The sequence below is a fragment of the Mobula birostris genome, chromosome 1 (assembly GCF_030028105.1).
Source record: "Mobula birostris isolate sMobBir1 chromosome 1, sMobBir1.hap1, whole genome shotgun sequence".
NCBI classification, from domain to species: Eukaryota; Metazoa; Chordata; class Chondrichthyes; order Myliobatiformes; family Myliobatidae; genus Mobula; species Mobula birostris.
The window spans coordinates 61,871,582-61,893,881 of record NC_092370.1 but is presented as its reverse complement, the minus strand read 5'-3'; the positions used below and the strand labels follow the sequence as shown (position 1 = coordinate 61,893,881).

Sequence of the window (22,300 nt, the reverse complement as noted above, 5' to 3'; positions counted from 1 at the left end):
TAAAGAAGCCACGTTACATCCCATTGAATGAACTAGTGATCCCATAGCAGAAGGGAAGGGACTTGTAGAATATTTGACTTTTCACCTATTTCCTTTTCAAATTAAGCCAAGAATGTTTCCATTACAGGCGAGTGCAGCCCTTAATATCCACTTGGTACAGGTTCCAGAATCCCACCGAACAGCCACTGGTGAAGGTCCTTCACAAATGGACTTAATGTGGGTGAGTCATGAAAGTGACTCACCCACATTCTCCAGGGGAATTGGGGATGGGAAGGAAATGCTGGCCTTGCAATTGGTCGAGAAGCTGACAGGGAGCCAATCTCCTGAAACGTTTCAATTCTTGAGTTCAATGTACTTTCAGTGCTGCTCGCTACAGAAACCCTAACATAATGGCTAAATGGCCAAAGACTAATGGCTAGAGATTTGTAAACACAATGTCTAATGCCACCACAGCATCTAGGAAATTTTAAATTAGTTCTGAAAATTATAACTACTAACAGTGCTAACAAAATTACTAAATACCTGTCTGTTTCAGTAATGTCCTTTGGGGAAGGTAAACTGTGGTCTTCTCCCAAGTCTGATATATAAATGACTTATGAACTACAGAAACAAGAGATTCTGCAGATGCTGGAAATCTTGAATAACACACACAAAATGCTGCAAGAACTCAGTAAGTCAGACAGCATCTATAGAAGGGAATAAACAGTTGAAGTTTCCAACTGAGAACTGTCAATAGAACTGGAAAGAAAGGGGAGAGATGCCAGAATAGGGAGATCAGGGCAGGGGAAGAAGTATAAGCAGGCAGGCAATAAGGGAGACCTGATGAAGGGAAGGTTAGTGGGTGGATGATCAGGCAATAATGTGAGAAGCTGAGAGGTGGCAAGTCTCCTCCATAGATGCTGCCTGACTTGCTGAGTTTCTCCAGCACTTTTTGTGTGTATTACTTAAAAACTACAGGAATGAGGCTGAGTCTTAAATGGCCTCAAAATATCCCCAGAAGTCATTCATTTGTACTTGAACCACTATCATCAATTGATGGAAATGCACACACAGGGATATCTAAATTAAGAGTATGCAGTAGCAAATGAATTTTGGGCATAGCTGCCATGATTTGCAATTAATATGACTGTCCTAGTTTGTGCTTGCAATATCTTTTCCTTTTAAGGGCCTAGGTTTTCTTGATCCCTTGCTATGCACTCATCATCCCAAAAAGGATCAATGTGAAATCAGAGCCACTTTGGTTTGGCTCAAAGCCACACAGAAAGTGTATTTGGAGGACAGTATATCTAGTGATGACAGATTTTTCTTCCATTCTAACTCACTCTTTGTAAGACATAGAACTTCTGAATCACTGGACACCCAGGGGAAAAAAATCCTTAGCATTATTTACCACAAGGAATGCACAATCTCATTAAGGTGTTCTTTGGGCCATTACAAATCCATCTTCCAACATGTCCATTAGAGTCACTCCTTCAGATCTGGATGATGAATCAGGTGCCAGGACCATTCATGGAATGCAATGCTCGACTCATACAGTGACTGAACAAAGCTCAATGATTGTGATTTAAAACAATTTTCTACAGAGTCTGTGATAAATAATTATTCTCTTAAATGAAAGACCCCTGAATTTATTGGCAGATATTCCACCTGATAAAAGCACTCACAGGACTATACCTCCATAGCTTTCAATTGCTAATATTTTTCCCCCAAAAATTGGGGTTTTGACTTATCAATAAAACACAAGAAAACAAATGTCTATATTGCTAGACCAAAGGAAAATAAATACCATCAAAATGAACTGCACCAACCCAGTTATAGCAATGGTGAGACCCTAAAGCAATGGCATTTTGAACACAAGGCACCTTGCTCACCCAGAGTTGGGTCCAAATCAGAACTGCTCTTTAATCCCCTTTTTTCCCATAATTTCTCTCATTCCTTCCTGATTTTCAGCCTCGTATCTATTGCAACAATTGAGCTTCAAGCCTACTTATGGAAATAATGTTATATTGTGAAAAATAACTTCTTACGTTTCTGTTCAAGCTTTGTGCCTTAATTCAAGTTACATTTTCTGTTGCTGGTACAATCAGTGTAAATAACCTCTATTTATTCTCTGAAACCAAACAGCAATGGAGATTATTTTTGCTACAAATATAAATTTGCTCTTCAATGTTCTTTATATACTATGTTGAGAGTGAGTATTTGCAACATAAATTGGCAGTCCTGGTGTGGGCTTGAGGATAAATCTTTCCAATGAGTCAGTGGGAGGCTTGAGCAGGTTTGGTGAAGTGCAGAGAGAACTGAGGCTAGGTAGGTAGTTGATATTAATCCAGAAATAAGAATTCAGTTGGATTCATCAGGAAAATTTGGATTGTTTTGATTGGAGAGGGCTCCTCATAAAACATGAAATGGGGAAGTGACCACTACACTGAGAGTATTCTGGCCATACTGGTAGCGAGGGGAAAACCACAAGGGAAGTCCTTTAGAAGATTGCTCAAGGAAAATTGTCAGACAGGAAATTTGAATAAGTACAGAAGCCTGTAGCAGTTGGCTGTTTAATTGAAGATTGGACAGAATATTAGCAGCAAGCTAAAGTAGATCAGGATTGGCACTAACTTATTACAACTTGCTGTACATCAGGTGAGCAGCTAAAAGAACAGGCTATATTTCATTAGGAGTTTCAGGAGAATTGATATGTTACCAAAGACACTCGCAAATTTCTACACATACACTGCGGAGAACATTCTAACTGTTTGCATCACTGTCTGGTACGGAGGGGCCATTGTACAGGATCAGAAAAGAGCTGCAGAAAGTTGGAAACTCAGCGGCCTCCATCAAGGGCAATAGCCTCCACAACATCCATAACACCTTAAAAGGCAATGCTGCAAAAAGGCAGCATCCGTCATGAAGAAACCCCCATCATACAGGACATGCCCTCTTCTCATTGCTACCATCAAGGAGGTGTTACAGGAGCCTGAAGACACACACTCAACGTTTCAGGAGCAGCTTCATCCCGTCTGCCATCAGATTTCTGAACGGATAATAAACCTATGAACACTTCAACAGTATTTTTATTTACTCTTTTCACTACTTATTTAATTTACTTATAACTACTTACATATTATATATACACACGTACCCACTTATTGTAATTTATAGCTTTTATTATGTATTGCTAAGTACTGCTGCTGCTAAACAACAAATTTCACAGCATCTGCCAGTGATATTAAACCTGATTCTAATTCTGGTGAATGCAGCAGGCCAGGCAGCATCTCTAGGAAGAGGTACAGTCAACGTTTCAGGCCGAGACCCTTCGTCAGGACTAACTGAAAGAAGAGTTAGTAAGAGATTTGAAAGTGGGAGGGGGAGGGGGAGATCCAAAATGATAGGAGAAGACAGGAGGGGGAGGGATAGAGCCAAGAGCTGGACAGGTGATTGGCAAATGGGATACGAGAGGATCATGGGACAGGAGGCCCAGGGAGAAGAAAAGGGGGGAGGGGGGAAACCCAAGGATGGGCAAGGGCTGTAGTCAGAGGGAGAAAAAGGAGAGTGAGAGAAAGAATGAATGAGTGTGTGTATATAAATAAATAAATAACGGATGGGGTACGAGGGGGAGGTGGAGCATTAGCAGAAGTTTGAGAAGTCAATGTTCATGCCATCAGGTTGGAGGCTACCCAGACGGAATATAAGGTGTTGTTCCTCCAATCTGAGTGTGGCTTCATCTTTACAGTAGAGGAGGCCGTGGATAAACATATCGGAATGGGATGTGGAATTAAAATGTGTGGCCACTGGGAGATCCTGCTTTCTCTGGCGGACAGAGCGTAGGTGTTCAGCAAAACGATCTCCCAGTTTGCGTCAGGTCTCGCCAATATATAGAAGGCCACATCAGGAGCACTACAGTAGAGGAGGCCCTGAAGCCACACTCAGGTTGGAGGAACAACACCTTATATTCCGTTTGGGTAGTCTCCAACCTGCTGGCATGAACATTGACTTCTCAAACTTCCGCTAATGCCCCACCTCCCCCTCGTACTCCATCCATTATTTATATACACACATTCTTTCTCTCTCTCTCTCCTTCTTCTCCCCCTGTCCCTCTGACTATACCCCTTGCCCATCCTCTGGGTTTTCCCCCCCTCCCCCTTTTCCTTCTCCCTGGGCCTCCTGTCCCATGATCCGTCCATATCCTTTTTGCCAATCAACTGTCCAGCTCTTGGCTCCATCCCTCCCCCTCCTGTCTTCTCCTATCATTTTGGATCTCCCCCTCCCTCTCTCAAATCTCTTACTAGTTCTTCCTTCAGTTAGTCCTGACGAAGGGTCTCGGCCCGAAACATCGACTGTACCTCTTCCTAGAGATGCTGCCTGGCCTGCTGCGTTCACCAGCAACTTTGATGTATGTTGCTTGAATTTCCAGCATCTGCAGAATTCCTCGTGTTTGCTGATTCTAATTCTGTTTGCCCACCCTTCCAAATTGTGTAAATCACACAGTTCACATCACACATGGATCCCCCCACAGTGCATCATCAGAAAACTTGAAAATGTTACATTTAGTTCCTTCAGCCAAATCTTTTATGTACGCCCTGTGGCCACTCTAGCAGGTATCTCCTGTACCTAATAAAGTGGCCATTGAGTGTATATGTTTATAGTCTTCTGCTGCTGTAGCCCATCCACTTCAAGGTTTGACATGTGCATTCAGGGATGCTCTCCACTACTGTAACATGTGGATATTTGAGCAACTGTCGCCCTCCTCTCAACTTGAACAAGTCTGGCCATTCTTCTCTGATCTCTCTCATTAATAAGGTGTTTTCGTCCACAGAACTGCCACTCACAGGATATTTTTTGTCTTTTTGCACCATTTTCTGCAAATTCAAGAAACTCTTGTGTGTAAAAATCCCAGGAAGCCAGCAGTTTCTGAGATACTCAAAATACCCCGTCTGGCACCAAAAACTACTCCACAGTCAAAATCACTTTGATCACATTTCTTCCCCATTCTGATGTTTGGTCTGAACAGCAACTGAACAGTCCATGTAAGCATGCTATTATGCATTGTGTTGCTGCCACATGATTGGCTGATTAGATATTTGCATTAACAATATGATGTATAGGTGTATCTAGTAAAGTGGCCATTACATGTATATTGTTTAATAATATAAATTATTTGGTTTTTTTAGCACTGATCAAAAAAAACTTTCGTGTTGAAGTGAAAACAGCTTTCTACAAATTGGTCTAAATTTATTACAATTATTAAACACAAAGAAATTAATTGCATAATTACTTGCCCTCTTCAAGTCAGTATTTAGTAGATGCACCTTTGATAGCAATTTCAGCCTTGAGTCTGTGTGGATAGGTCTCTACCATCTTTGCACATCTGAACACTGCAATTTTCCCCATTCTTTACAAAACTGCTCAAGATCTGTCAGATTGCATGGGGATCATCAGTGAAGAACACTTTCAAATCCAGCTGAACTTCTCAATTGGATTGAGGTCTAGACTCCAACTTGGTCACTCCAGGACATTAACTTTGTTGTTTTAAAGCCACTCCTGTGTAGCTTTGGCTTTATCCTTGGGGTCATTGTCTTGCTGGAAAACAAATCTTCTCCCAAGTTGCAGTTCTCTTGCAGACTGCATCAGGATTTCCACCAATATTTCCCTGTATTTTGCTGCATTCATTTTACCCTCTACCTTCACAAGCTTTCCAGGGCCTGCTGTTGCAGTGAAGACAACCCACAGCACGATGCAGTTACCACCATACTTCATAGTGTGTTTTTGATGACGTGTGATGTTTGGCTTACATCAAACATAGCTTTTAGTCTGATGGCCAAAAAGGTAATTTTTGGTTTCATCAGACCATGCAACCTTCTGACTTCAGAGTCTCCCACATGCCTTTTGGCAAAATCTAGCTGAGATTTCATAAGAGTTTTCTTCAACAGTGGCTTTCTCTTTGCCACACTCCCATAAAACCGCAACTGGTGAAGCACCCGGACAACAAGTGTTGTATGTTAGTCTCTCCCATCTCAGCCACTGAAGCCTGTAACCCTTCCAGAGGTTTCATAGATCTCCTGGTGGCCTCCCTCACTAGTCTCCTTCTTATATGGACACTCAGCTTTTGAGGACGGCCTGCTCTATGCAGATTTACAGTTGTGCCATACTCCTTCCATTTCATAATGATCAACTTAACTGTTCTCCAATGGATATTCGTTGACTTGGAAATTTTCTTGTATCCATCTCCTGACTTGTGCTTTTCAATAACCTTTTCAAGGAGTTGCTTAGAGTGTTCTTTTGTCTTCATGCTGTAGTTTTTGCCCAGATACTGACTCACCAGCAGTGGGATGATGATGATGTTCTTGTTCTTCTTCTTCCGGCAGTTTAAACACATCTAAGCGTATTACTGCCCTCAGCAGGACGTATAATTAATTATAATTCCGCTTGCAAATGCTGTATGTGCTCATTAAATAGCAATGCCGCAGATTGTTTTCCTTCTCAAATTTTGTCATGTGGTTTCCAAATAATTGCATTGCCTCAAATTACATTAATTTCATTTGAACTATTTGTAAAACTAAAAGCTTCTTGCTTGAGAATATTCATTATCGCATGCTTAATATTTAAAATTGTTGTTTTCCAAGTCTATCTGCTATTTCCAAGATTTCCTTTTCTTGAATCAAAGCCGGTAGTTGTTTATTGAGATCTTGAAGTTCTTCCTCAATTGTTTCCATGTTTTCATTTTATAATCCGAATGTAGATAATTCACTTTGCAACAAATTCCTTTTTCCTTTTGTAACTTTGGAATAAGTTCCTCCATCTTTAATCTGTTTTCCAAGTCACTGAATTTTTGACAACAAGCATCTTTTTCAGAAACCGTCTCCTTTAAATGCACTACTGTTTCATCCAATCTCTTTTCCAACTCTCAATTGTTCTTTTTGAGTACTTCTATTTGTTGATGGAGCTCTGCACATTTATCCTGGGTTTCAACCATGTTTCTTGTAACATAAAATCTGAGGTTTTTTCCTTACATTCTGGTATATATTTCATAAATTTTTGATTCATTTGCGATAAGACTCCTTGCATTCCCTTGTAATATATACATACAGCCATTAATTTCCTGCCTTTCCTGCCTGTGAACTGTTTGATCCTCCATTCAGCGTATCTTTGACTGCTTTCCACCTAAGCCCTGTAATACCAAGATATTTTTCTGCAGACTTGATTATCTTAATTTTTTCGGTTCTTTTGTCTGTTTGCACTGAATAGTTAATTGCATCTACCATAAACAGTACGAAATCCTTCTTACTCATAATTAGTGTGTCCTTATTTATCACATTACAACCCTCACAGTTCACGGGTTTATTATTCCCTGTACTTGTTTGCTTGACAGCCTTCTCCTTGTCAGCAAATGCTTTCACTGCCTCTACGTAATTTCAAATATTTCAGAAATATTTCAAATGTCATTAGAAACGGGATGGTGCCGGAGGATTGGCGTATTGCTCATGCTGTTCCATTGTTTAAAAAAGGTTCTAAGAGTAAACCTGGCAACTATCGGCCTGTGAGTTTGACGTCCGTGGTGGGTAAATTGATGGAAAGTACTCTTAGAGATGGTATATATAATTATCTGGATAGACAGGGTCTGATTAGGAACAGTCAACATGGATTTGTGCATGGAAGGTCACGTTTGACAAATCTTATTGAATTTTTTGATAAGGTTACTAGGAAAGTTGATGAGGGTAAAGCGGTGGATGTTGTCTATAGGGACTTCAGTAAGGCCTTTGACAAGGATCCACACGGAAGGTTAGATAGGAAGGTTCAACTGCTAGGTATTAATATTGAATTAGCAAAACGGATTCAGCAGTGGCTGGATGGGAGATGCCAGAGAGTAGTGGTGGATAACTGTTTGTCAGATTGGTAGCTGGTGACTAGTGGTGTGCCTCAGGGATCTATACTGGGTCCAATGTTGTTTGTCATATATATTAATGATCTGGGTGATGGGGTGGTAAGTTGGATTAGTAAGTATTCAGATGATACTAAGATAGGTGGAGTTGTGGATAATAAGTAGGTTTTCAAAGCTTGCAGAGAGATTTTGACCAATTAGAAGAGTGTGCTGAAAGATGGCAGATGGAGTTTAATGCTGATAAATGTGAGGTGCTACATTTTGGTAGGATTAATCAAAATAGGACATACATGGTAAATGGTAGGGCATTGAAGAATGCAGTAGAACAGAGGGAACTAGGAATAATGGTGCATAGTTCCCTGAAGGTGGAATCTCATAGGGTGGTGAAGAAAGCTTTTGGTATGCTGGCCTTTATAAATCAGAGCATTGAGTATAGTAGTTGGGATATATTGTTGAAATTGTACAAGTCATTAGTAAAGCCAAATTTGGAGTACTGTGTACATTTCTGGTCACCGAATTATAGGAAAGATGTCAATAAAATTGAGAGTGTATAGAGAAGATTTACAAGAATGTTACCTGGGTTTCATCTCCTAAGTTACAGAGAAAGGTTGAACAAGTTGGGTCTTTATTCTTTGGCGCATAGAAGGCTGAGGGGGGACTTGATAGAGGTATTTAAAATTATGAGGGGGATAGATAGAGTTGACGTGGATAGGCTTTTTCCATTGAGAGTGGGGGAGATTAGGACATGAGCTGAGAGTTAAAGGGCAAAAGTTTAGGGGTAACATGAGGGGGAACTTCTTTACTCAGAGAGTGGTAGCTGTGTGGAACAAGCTTCCAGCAGAAGTGAATGAGGCAGATTCAATGTTGTCAAGTTAAATTGGACAGCTATATGGACAGGAAGGGGATGGAGGGTTATGGGCTGAATGCACGTCGGTGGGACTAGGTGACAGTAAGAGTTCGGCGCGGACTAGAAGGGCCGAGATGGCCTGTTTCCATGCTGAAATTGTTACATGGTTACATAACTGATCCCTTGAGATACTTTTACATATTGTATCTCAGCTTCTTTCTTGTTAATAATGCACCCTTGATAAGCTGCACTGTGTTCCTCACCACAATTGCAGCATTTCAGCCTAGCTCCTGCCTCACATTTCCCATATTCATGTTCTCCAGCGCATCTTCTACATCTTTGTTTCTGTCTGCAGACCGCCACAATATGCCCAAATTTCTGACATTTAAAGCATCTTAAAGGCGGTGGTATATATATTCTGACCTCATAAAACATGTATCCTAAATAAACTTTAGTCAGCAATCTCTCTTCATCAAAGTTGATCATAACCAATAAACTATCACACTTTTTCCCGTTTCTTGTAACTTTCAAACATTTGGCCTCAATAATTTTTGCTCCTTTTATGTTCTGTTTAATCTCATCCATAGTAACCTTTGTTGGTATCCCAGAAATAACTCCTCTAGTCCACTTTCTATTGTTGGGTATTAAGCATTGTACTTTTTTGCCATCTATTTTATTTAATCTTATCACTTTGCTTTGTTGAGCACTATCCCGACAAATCACTAATCGCGATCCATTTCGTAAAATCTTTGCTCTTTTGACTTCACCTATAAGTTTGTTGATTAACTTCGTCAAATGAATCCGGTTCCAATCACCTAAAGTCTTCGCTTAGTGTTATAATTGCTTTAATCTCGTCTTCTTTCCGTTGTTTTGCTATCCTATTTTGTTTGTCCCCTGGCTCCTTAGAGTTTGACATCTTATACCTCTATTTCCTTTCCTCACTCTCTTCACTCCATTCCTCCATCTCAAACTCACTTTCACGTCGACCTATTCATCCTACAGGATATTTTCTTCATCAGTTCAGCAGTTGCAGCCTCCATGCTCTTTTCCAACTCCACAGTTCCGTCAGTGGTGTTAACCGTCTTGTTGCTCGGTCCCTAGCAGGGACCTGCAAGGCACCTTGGGAATCGTAGTCTCTAGGACACTTCGTCTCAACACAATCCAACTCCAGCCCAGCAGTGGGACCTTCCAGATACTGGTGTATTTTTACTACAATTAATTAAAACACCTTGACTGCACACAGGTGATCTCCATTTAACTAAATATGTGACTTCTAAAACCAATTGGCTGAACCAGTGATGATTTGGTGTGTCATATTAAAAGGGGTGAATCCTTATAAACTCAAAATAATTAATTGCGTATCTGTAATTAATTTAGAACTTTTAGAGATCTGTTTTCACTTTGACACAAAAGAGTCTTTTTCAGTTGATCAGTGTAAGAAAAAAAGCCAAATTAAATCCACTGTGATTCAATGCTGTTACACAATAAAACATGAAAACTTCCGGGGGGGGGGGGGGAATACTTTTTATACACACTGTATTTAAGCTACTCAGCCCCCAAATACTGATCCCTGTGCCAGTCTGGCACCCCTCTAGTTACCTTGAAAAGGACTTGATTATTCTAATTTCCTGTCTGTCTAATATCTAATCCCTATACCATACATTTTAAGCTTACACTCTAATCTTGTATATGGGACTTTATCCAAGAACTGTAGACTATATTAATTTTCTTTATCTCATTCACCAGTTACATCTTAAAAAAACTCCAATCAAAAACAAGAGAAGATCTGCAGATGCTAGACGTCCAAGTAACACACACAAAATGCTGGAAGAACTCAGCAGGCCAGGCAGCATCTCTGGAAAAAGTACAGTCGATGTTCTTCCTCCCCTCCCCCCAACTTTCTTACTCTGATTCATCTTTTTTTCCAGTCCCCATGAAGGGTCTCAGCCCAAAACGTCAACCATAGATGTTGACTGGCCAGCATTTTGTGTGTGTTGCTTCAAAAAATTCTAGTAGGTCTGTCAAACATGATTTCTCTTCCAGAAATTTATGCTTACTTTGACTAATCTTGTTGATGTTTCCCAGGTGCTCTGCTTTCTTGTCCCTCATGATGGTGTAACACTCTGGTTAAGATTTTTACTGCTATGCTGTAGGTATTTAAATTCAGCAGTTCTGTAAGAGCAGTCTGTTCTGTTTTTAGCATGTTTGGATTTGAGCTAAAGGTAAGGAGCTACGTTTTTCAACTTGGGAATGTTGTGTCAGCCAATCAGGATGGTGGAATTGGGAGAAGGTTCCAGAGAACGCTGGACAGAGAGGATTTTGTGAAGTCACTGGTGTGGGTCAAGATCTTTTTGCCAGGAGCTGGGAGAAGACAGGAAGGAAGGTGGATAAGGGTGCCATCCTTGTTGCACAAGGTGCTTTGTGCAGATGAACTGCTTCAAGGAGGAAGGACCAATACTCCCTCAGGGGGAGCTCATTTGTTCAAGATGATTTTCAAACGACTTTTGGAAGTTGGTGTGGGCCTACACACATACCATGGGTTCAGTGACTGAGTTAAAGACAGCTTCAAGATGAGCTCCAACTTATGTGCACATTTGGACTGAGTTAACTGTAATGGGCCTTTTCTTTTTTCCTTTTCTTTTCTCTACTAGCTGTTCGATAAAGCTGACATTTGTAAATATATTTTCTTTATAATTGTATGCAGTGTACTGTCTGTTATTTCCTGCCAATGGGTGATGGCACTGGGGCAGTAATTACACAGTATTCACACAGATCAGGGTTCGGGTGGATGAGACATCCCAACCTCCTGGGACCCAAATCAACCTTAGACATATGGAGTCTGAAAAAGATGGTTTTCTCACCGCTGAGTCTGGTGGCTGTGCGTGAGGTGCTAATGAGCCACATCTCCAGAGACACCCAGTAAAAAGGGGTTTCTAGTGTCTTGCTGATGTACAGACTGTCCCTGAGTAACAAACTAGTTCTGTTTCGATAAAGGTCCTAAAGTCAATTTTGTCCATAAGCCAGAAACTACTTATCCTCTACTGATGTCAGACTCACTAAACTATAATTTCCCGGCTTATTCATATTCTCTTTCTTAAACAAATGTCCTTAAGCCAAATTTGTCCGTAAGTCAGAAAATACATAAAAATCGCTTGATGTCATTATCATTTATTCTTCCCATTCTTGCAGAAGGGTCATTTTTTTTTTGTTACTTGCACATAGGCAAACTATATATATGCTAAAGTCTATGCTAATTTATGTTTGTCCTTGTCTTGTGGTGTACTATGCTACTGCAAACAGGTAGTTTTCATGGCATTTATACTGTGTGTACATATGCCTATGACAACAATGAATGAACTTGAACTCTTCCTCCACAGTAATGCACTGAGTAATGACAAAAGCACATAAGCCAGCTAAGGAAAGTAGAGACAGAGAGAGGAAGGAGGTAAGGCTAGGTTATGGTCTTTGGGTTATGAACACCTGACTGATGGACACCCTCACACAGGCACAAGGCCTCCCTCTCACTACCCCTCCCTGACACCACCACTCCCTCCCACCACCCCCCATTTTTAGTCATTGTCCTTACTTATATGTCTAAAATGCTTTTGATTGTCTGCTTGACTGTGTGTACGGTCTAGATTTAAAGTCAGGTGCAGGTGTTCTCTTGGGTTCAGACTCTTGTTCTTCTCTAAATGGATCCTGCAGTTGTTCCAGTCAAGGGTTTATCTATCTTCATTAGTCAATGTCTGATCAAACCTAGGCATAATAATGAATTTTACAGTATAATCTGGACGTGGTAATTTTAAATGGTTCCACATCATGCTAGTCAATTTTCCATAGCTTGAATTATGGGATATTAAGATGAGGGCATAACCAATCAATAATAAATGGAGTAAGAGATATGGAAAATATCTAGAACTGCCCCATGTTACAGAAAAAGAATATCATACTGTTCCTCAAATCTGGTTTTCTCAATTTTCTGATTCGTGTTTTCCCTAAATCTGACGAGCTAAATGGTTAAGCAAAGGACAAATATTCTCTTGATGTGCAAGGTTAATTTCCCAGATCATGCCATAATGACTCTAACCAAGAAATCCTCTCTTCCTCTCTTTCATCCATTGAACTTGAATTTTATATTTCCTTTGTCCCTAGTTTTTTCCAGAGTGCTGCTAATCAAGCAGGCATATGCTGGTCGTAGATTTCTCCCAGTCAATCCCTGTTTGAACTGTAGAGTCAGAGAACATGGAAACAAGCCACTTGGCCCAACTGACCATATTAATGTATCTGCCTGAGCCTCTTCCTCGAGCAGATCATTCCATATTCCAAAGAGATCATCGCCTCACGCCCCATTCTCCTATACTCCAATGAATATTCTTGAAAATCTGTTCTGCATTCTTTCCAGCTTAAAGGCACCTTTCCTATAACAGGATGAACAAAACTCAGGATGTGACATTTATTTCAGCCCACAAAAACATAAGGACTAAGGACATTGATCATTTGAGCTTACCCCACCATTCACCATCCAGATTACAGTTGCTCTTCCACTTCAGTTCCATTTTCCAAAATGACTCCCATATCCCTAGATTCACTTAATGTCCTGAAATCTTAACAATCTTTCTTTTAAGTGCATGCAAAACCTAAATGTCTACATCTGTCCATGGTAGGGAATTCAAAAGGTTCACCATCTTCTGAGTTAAGAAATCTTCATCCCTAACTGTGTCTGCTGGTTCTAAACTCCCCATGAAGGGGAGACATACTCCGTCCATCCACCCTGTCTGGCCCTTCAAGAATTCTTAATGAGGTCATGTTTTTTGTTCTTCTAAACTCCAGAGAAAACAGGACAGGAATTTTCAATCTCTTCTGATATAACTTACGCAGAATCCTTTGAATCAGTCAAATGAATCTATGGCAAGTATATGCCTTCTTCTGTAAGGGCAGTAAACCTGCGCACAATTCTCCAGCAGCAGGCTAGAGTTGCAATAAGACTTCGTTACTTGGGAGGTAAAACCCTAAAGACTAACATACCACATGTCCTCCCAGTCACTGGCTGGACCTACATCAGGACTTTCAGTAACTCGTATATAAGCACATCTGGGTCACGTTCAGCATTAACACTATCCAAGTCTCAGCATTTAACAAATAATCTGTTTTTCTGTTATGTGCACCAAAGTGGATGATCTCACATTTTTCCACATTATATTCCATTTTCCATGTCCTCACTCGCTCAGGTTTTCCGTATCCCCTTGGCACATGAACACCCAACAGAGTTGTCTGAATGCATTATTCATAGTCTCCACAAAAATAAATAGAATATAATTCAAAAAAACTACTGAGATAGCCGTTCACCTGTTATTCAAATAAGACCACAAGACCACAAGATATAGGAGCAGAAGTAGGCTATTCGGCCTTTTATATTTGTTCCACCCTTCAAAGAATACTTGCATTTCAAAGAAAAATATGTGACACTGGTGTTTGAAATAAAAATACAGTAGACTCCCATTAATTGGGACACATCAAGACAGAACATTTTGGCCCAATTAAGCAGCTGACCAAATTAGGAAGTTTCATGGAAATAATTAAAAAGTTATTTAAAAAAAGGACAAACTACCATTTAACTGAGTTACGAATTATGTATTTAAATGAAATACAGAACAAATTAAAACACTATCAATACTACTGGTGGTCATTCTTTATCCAACGATAAGAAACCTGAGCGGGAGAGTTTTTTTAAAGTGAAAAAGCTATTGTACTGGGGCAGTTTCACTCTCTTGACCTCGAAAGTCTAACCCTATTGGAACACATCACAACTGGGGTCTTCCCTGGTTTAAAGGATGACCATGATGACTTCTGTGCCTCGTCATGCCCTTCGCTCCCCAGTTAGCATTGCAGAACTATCTTCCTGACCACTGGACCTCACTGTTGCAGAACTATCTTCCTGACCACTAGCCCTCACTGTTGCAGAACTATCTTCCTGACCACTAGCCCTCACTGTTGCAGAACTATCTTCCTGACCACTACACCTCACTGTTGCAGAACTATCTTCCTGACCACTAGTCCTCACTGTTGCAGAACTATCTTCCTGACCACTAGCCCTCACTGTTGCAGAACTATCTTCCTGACCACTAGACCTCACTGTTGCAGAACTATCTTCCTGACCACTAGACCTCACTGTTGCAGAACTATCTTCCCGACCACTAGCCCTCACTGTTGCAGAACTATCTTCCTGACCACTAGACCTCGCTGTGGACCTCAGCTGAAGCTGACTTTGCATGCTTGGGCAGGCGTGTTCCTATCTCACCGGGATACGAAACCCACCGGTTGCCCTCACCTGGTATAGCCCGCCTGTTGAAGCAGTGTACTGGGGTGTGCCGGCTGTCACATGCAAACAACTACTTGGAGCCGTAAGTGACAACTGAGTGTCCAGTGGGGCTCAAAGGTAACATTCAAGATGATTGTTGATACCTTCAAATTTTCCATAGCTCCTAACTTGAAGTAGTGAACTCATTTATTTTTCACTCCCAGCCGTTTCTGGCATCTCCAAGTCTGAATGCTTTAAGCCACAGTAGGCAAAACAGTTCTAAAATGTCCTACTGTTTATTTGTCACCAACTATCAACGACAAAAATCCCCGCTTTTTGAACCCAAACATACGCAACTGACACTATTTAAAAACTGTTCGCTCTAAGCATGGTGTAGTGTCTAATGGCCACACAACTTGCATGTGACTCACGCTAGTTAAAAACTGTTCAGCAACAGTCTCCTGCCCCAATTAAGTGGCATATTGTCCCAATAAATGAAAGCAATCCCAGCTATTTTGTTCTTTTATGAGTTATCCAAAATAAACGTCTGTCCCAAGTAACCGGAATCCACTCTACCAGAATTTTGACAGATCGCAGAATTCAGCAAAACTCAAAAATTCCTCTTAGGTAAAATAGATCAAAACCCTTAAGCAGGATAATGCTAATTTGTTGATTGGATGTTTGAATTCATTGTTCTACCAAAATTCTAATACCAGTGCCATAATATCTGTCTTTGAAATGCTGCAAATATTTGAGGCATGATCAGACCTTCACTCTTTCCACCACAAAGCTCGGGTATCCTGGTGGCTACACATTTCAATTCAAGTTCATCCCCATTCTGACATCTGTACATAACCTGCACGACTGCCATGATGAGGCCAGATTCAGGTTGGAGGAGCAGTTCCTCATATTCTGTCGAGGCAGCCTCCAACACAATTGCATGAACATCAATTTCTCCAACTCTGGTATTTCTCCCCTCCTTCCTTCACTCTTTTTCCATTCTCCATTCTGGTTACCCTCTCGCCTCTTCTCACTTGTCCATCACCTCCCTCTGGTTCCTTTCCTCCTTTCCTTTCTTCCATAGTCCCCCCACCTCTCCTGATGGATTCCTTCATCAGCCCTTTACCTTGTCCACCTATCACCTCCAATCATCTCCTCACCACCACACACACACCTACCCTCTCACCTGGTCTCACTTATCACCTGCAAGCTTGTGCTCCTTTCTCTCCCCCACCTTTTTACTATGATGAAGGATTTCGGCCCAAATATCGACTGTTTATTCCCCTCCATAGATGCTGCCTTACGAGTCTCTCCCACATTTTGCATCCTTGCAACAAAGTTAGTTGATGCCTGACCATATACAAATCAACAGTTCCTCGATTCCTTCATACAACATTCTCTGTTACTTGCATTCAAAGTGGAGAATTGAGATGGAATAGAATTTCATACACCATTTACAACACTACTCTTCGCAATCAGAGAATCAAGATTGGAAAGTGCTGACCGGTTCAAAGGCAACAATGGTGTAATGGAACCTGTCACTGATGCCACATGACCACCTCTCCAAGTACGAGGGAGAAGTGAACCAGATGCCGCCGAATGCATAAAGAGGTGCTCAGAGCAGAGTCCAGCAGACCACTTGGTGCTGATCCAACAACTACTAGATGCAAATCTCAGATTATCCACGTCTTCAAACACAAGGAACGTTACGACTATTAGAATGGGACGTATAAATAAGCAAAAGCTCCATCAGCAAAAAAAAGACTCTACTAAAATCTCATCAGTGCTTGGAATGGAGAGACGGGTAGACCCTTCATTAGAATTGTACTCCAGAGAAAAGGATGTCTCCATCAAGGCTGTGAAAGTCATGTAGAGCCTGCCCGCCAAGGAAGAGATACAAAAGCACTGTAGGGCAGCCTAATAAAGATATTGATTTGCAGGCCCAAGGTCAGAGTCCAAGTGATGATGCCATTCCACCTGATGTCCTGAAGCATGGAAAATTGGCACTCCTGTAACATCTGTTTTGAGCTTCTGTTCCTGCTAGGAGGAGCAGACCATCACCCCAGATATGAAGGGTGCAAAGGTTACAACCTTGTATCAAAACAAGGGAGATTCCAGCAACCAGTGTTACTGAAATTCCAGTGTTTTTTTTAAACTGGAACATGGACACATTGACATTATTTTCTTTATTCAGCAGTTGTACAAGAAATGAAGTGAACTATACTTTGCCTTTACTGACCTCAGCAAGGCATTTGACCCAGCAAGGGTTGTTTCATCAAGCTACTAAAGGTGTTAGTCCGACTGCAAAGATACTCAGTATCCCTGCTATGAAAAAAAATGAGGAGTAATGATTTTGACTCTTCAGATTCCTCATTCTAACACCAACAATTTTTTGGCATGTTTTTCTCAATGACGCTATCATAGAATTTCAGCTCAAACATGGACTGGATCTACTTATGCAGCACACATTTATAAGTGGGATAGGAAGGTGCCAGGCATCAGCATGGACATTTGGGAAATACTGTAGCCACTGACAGATCCTCTGGAGGCAGGCTATCAGCAGCTATCTCATAAAGGCTAGACAACATGGAAAAAAAAAGGCAAGGGGTAGAGAAGAGGTTAGGGAAAAGCCAGGTAAGCAGATTTTGCCACTCTCTACCTTAATCCACAGCAAATGCAGCACAGATCACCATGCTAGGAAAGTGCCCCAGAACCACGTTGGCTAATATTCAATGTGGTAAAGACCAAGGCACAAAATATTATCCTATTCCATCACCCTCCCTCATTCACTTACCATGGTACTGAATCACCAACTTCTATAGTAAGTGATGCCCCAGTAAGCAAATTATTGGATGTAGCTTAAGAGTCCATTCTAACCATCACACCTGTGCTGCCTGAACCTTCCAATTGGTCACACAAGCCAGTGATCTCTCCATAAGATTCCAAAGGAGTCCTTTGCAATTCTATATCCAATTCATTCTATATCCAAAAGCTACCATGCAATCAGATTTCATCAATTTTTCCGAATACGTGTTCCAGATCCGGTGACCAGTGATGTGCCTCAGGGAATCTGTACTGGGTCCAATGTTGTTTGTCATATACATTAATGATCTGGATGATGGGGTGGTAAATTGGATTAGTAAGTATGCAGATAATACTAAGATAGGTGGCGTTGTGGATAATGAAGTCGGTTTTCAAAGCTTGCAGAGAGATTTGGGCCAGTTAGAAGAGTGGGCTGAAAGATGGCAGATGGAGTTTAATGCCGATAAGTGTGAGGTGCTACATTTTGGTAGGACTAATCAAAATAGGACATACATGGTAAATGGTAGGGAATTGAGGAATGCAGTAGTACAGAGTGATCTAGGAATAATGGTGCATAGTTCCCTGAAGGTGGAATCTCATGCGGATAGGGTGGTGAAGAAAGCTTTTGGTATGCTGGTCTTTATAAATCAGAGCATTGAGTATAGGAGTTGGGATGTTAATGTTAAAGTTGTACAAGGCATTGGTGAGGCCACATTTGGAGTATTATGTGTACAGTTCTGGTCACCGAATTATAGGAAAGATGTCAACAAAATAGAGAGAGTACAGAGGAGATTTACTGGAATGTTACCTGGGTTTCAGCACCTAAGTTACAGAGAAAGGTTGAACAAGTTAGGTCTTCATTCTTTGGAGCGTAGAAGGTTGAGGGGGGACTTGATAGAGGTATTTAAAATTATGAGGGGGATAGATAGAGTTGATAGGGATAGGCTTTTTCTATTGAGAGTAGAGGAGATTCAAACAACAGGACATGAGTTGAGAGTTAAGGGGCAAAAGTTTAGGGTTAACATTTGGGGGAACTTCTTTACTCAGAGAGTGGTAGCTGTGTGGGACGAGCTTCCAGTAGAAGTGGTAGAGGCAGGTTCGATTTTGTCATTTTAAAAAAAAATTGGATAGGTATATGGACAGGAAAAGAATGGAGGGTTATGGGCTGAGTGCAGGTAGATGGGACTAGGTGAGAGTAAGAGTTCGGCACGGACTAGAAGGGCCGAGATGGCCTGTTTCCGTGCTGTAATTGTTATATGGTTATATGATCCTAAGAAATCTCCATGAAGTCAAATCTCCCATTCCTTGTAACGACATGATTAGAGATTCTGGTTACAGAATCCCTTGACATTTTCCTTTCAAAATATCTTGAATTTTGCCCTTAACCACTATAAATCTTATGCTAACCACTCAAAACACTTCACAAAACTGAAATCAATAGTATAATCCCAGTAACCCTCCTCTGCAAACTCTCCAAATTCTTCAATAAATTATAATTGCCCCGAAGTGTATACAATTCTCTAGCAGAGATTTAACCACATATTTACAAAGCACAGACATGCCTCAAGTTCATTCCCTGCCTTGCCTGCCATTCAATAAGGCCGTAGCTGTTCTGACCTTGACTCCAGTTTAAATTTTCCTGCTTTATTTGTTTTTATTTATTTAAAGATACGGCAAGGTAGCAGGCCCTCTGGCCTACTGAACCCACACTGCTCAATTACACCCCGTGTAACCAATTAACCTACTAATCTGTACATTTTTAGAATGTGGGAGAAAACCAAAACACCCAGAGAAAACTCAGGAGGTAATGGAGGGAACATACGAATCCTTACAGACAGCATCGGGAATTGAACTGGTGTCATTGCCGCTGTAATAACGTTATGCTCACTACTACACTACAATAGTTCCCTGTAATACTCGAGTTCCTTATGCTATACAATCTATTTGTTTCAGCATTGAAAATATTCAATGGCTGAATGCCCACAAGACTTTTGGATCTGGAACTAAATGATTTGTGACATGATTTGTGAAATCATTCCAGTTTCTGTCTTAAATAGACAACAACTTTTTCCGAAATTATGCTCCCAGTTATTGGATTCCTCTCGGCATATACCTTGTCATGGCCCAGAGTCTTGTGATGATGTTCAATCTGGGAGTCTGTGAAGTGATTCACTTCAGAAAGGCATACTTGATGACAAAATACAGGGTAATTGGCAGGATTCTTAGTAGCATTAAGGAACAGAGAGATCTTGGAGTCCACATCCAGAGTTCCCTCAAAGTTGCTGTGCAAGTTCATAGGGGGGTGTCTGTGTCTGTGTGTCTAGACTGCACTTGGACAATTGTCTTAGCTCTGCTCGCCCCATTATAGGAAGGATGTGGAAGCTTAGAAAGGGTGCAGTGGAGATTTACCAAGATGCTGCCTGGATTAAAGAGCATGTCTTATGAGGATAGGTTGGGTGAGCTAGAGCTTTTCACTTCAGAGTGAAGGAAAAGAGAGGTGACTTGATAGAGGTGTACAAGATGATAAGAGGCATAGTTCAAATGGACAGCTGGAAACTTTTTCCCAGGGTAGAAAAGGCTAATATGAGGGGGGCATAACGTTATGGTAAATATTGAAATGGAAAGTATAGGGGAGGATGTCAAAGATAGGTCGTGTTTTTGTATACACAGAGAGTGATGAGTATATGGAACATGTTGCAAGGGGTGGTGGTGGAAGCAGATGCATTAGGGACCTTTAAGAGACTCTTACAAAGGCACATAGATAAAAGAAAAATAGAGGGCTATGGGAAAGTGAAGAGTTAGATGGATCTTACAGTAGGTTAAAAAGTTAGCACAATATCATGGGCCATAAGGCTTGTACTGTGCTGTAACTGTTCTATGTAAAGGGAAAGTACACAATTAATGCTATACTCATAACAGCATTGATGAACAGAGCAATCTTGGGATCCAAAAGCACAGCTCCCTGTAAGTGGCCATACAAGATGATAGAATGCAAAGAAGACGTATGATATGTTTGCCTTTATTCGTTGAGACATTGAGTTCAAATGTCATGAAGTTATGTCACAGTTTTACAAAATTCCAGTGAGGACACATCTGGAATATTGCATTCATTTCTGGTCTCCTCATTATAGGATGACAAGGAGGCTTTGGAGAGGGTGCAAGAGAGGTTTACTGGGATGTTGCTTTGATTAGACGGCATGTGCTGGACAAACTACGCATATGTTCTCGAAAGCAACGAAAGCTGAGAGGAGACCTGATAAAAGTTTACAAAATTCTGAGTGGCAGTAATAGATTAGACAGCTAGTAACATTGTTCTAGGCTTGAAATGTTTAATACTAGAGGACATGCAGTTTGAGGAGATGTACAGGACAAGTGGTAGATGCCTGAAATGCACTACCAGAGGTGGTGATGGAGGTCAATATGATAGAGACATTTAAGAGGCTGTTAGATAGGCACATGAATATGCAGAGATTGGATGGATCTGGACCATGAGCAGGCAGAAGGGATTAGTGTAATTTGGCAGCATTAGCCTAATCACCTTACCTCAATATTGTAGGCCATAGTGTCTGTTCTGATGCTGTACTGTTCTGTGCTCTATATCAAGTTGTTAACTTACATTCCATTATTATCCTCTGCAGACCTTTGAGCGATTTATATTACTACCATAAGACCACAACACAGGAGCAGAATTGGGCCATTTGGCCCAGAATCCATTTCACCAGTCCATCACGGCTGAATTATTATCCCTCACAGCTCCATTCTCCTGCCTTCTCCCCATAACCTTCAATGCCCAAACTTAATCAAGAACCTGTCAAGTTCTGCTTTAATTATACCCGCCAACTTAGCCTCCACAGCCATCTTTAGCAATGAATCCCATAGTTTCAACCAATGTCTGACTAAAGAAATGTCTTCCCATGCATGTTCAAACTGGATGTCAGTATATCCTGAGTCTGTGCCCTCTGGCCCTAGACTCCCCAACTATAGGAAACATCCACCCTATCGAGGCCTTTCAATATTCAATAAGGTTTCAATAAGATTCCCCTTCATTCTTCTAAACTCCAGTGAGTACAGGCCCACAACCATCAAATATACCTAATTATGTTAACCCTTTCATTCCCAAAATCATTCTCGTGAACCTCCAAGAGACTCTATCCAATGACAGCACATCATTTCTTAGATAAGGGACCCAAATTGGTCACAATACTCCAAGTGCGGTCTGACCAATGCCTTATAAAGCCTCAGCATTACATTCTTGCTTTTATATTCTAGTCCTCTTGAAATGAATGCTATCATTGCATATGCCTTCCTTACCACCAATTCAACCTGCAAGTTAAACTTCAGGGAATCCTAAATGAGGACTTTATTTATACCTCTAATTTCTGAAATTTTCCCTGTTTAAAAATAGTTTATGTTGTTATTCCTCCCACAAATGTGCATGACCATATATTTCCCTATACTATATTCCATCTGCCACTTCTTT

At 41.0% G+C, this 22,300-nt stretch overlaps 1 protein-coding gene across 2 annotated transcripts in view; it reads right to left on the bottom strand.

Moving 5' to 3' along the window:
• The window catches only part of LOC140196558 (EMILIN-2-like), a 90,269-nt gene that overhangs the window by 45,863 nt on the left and 22,106 nt on the right, over nt 1–22,300 (bottom strand). The window lies entirely within an intron of this gene.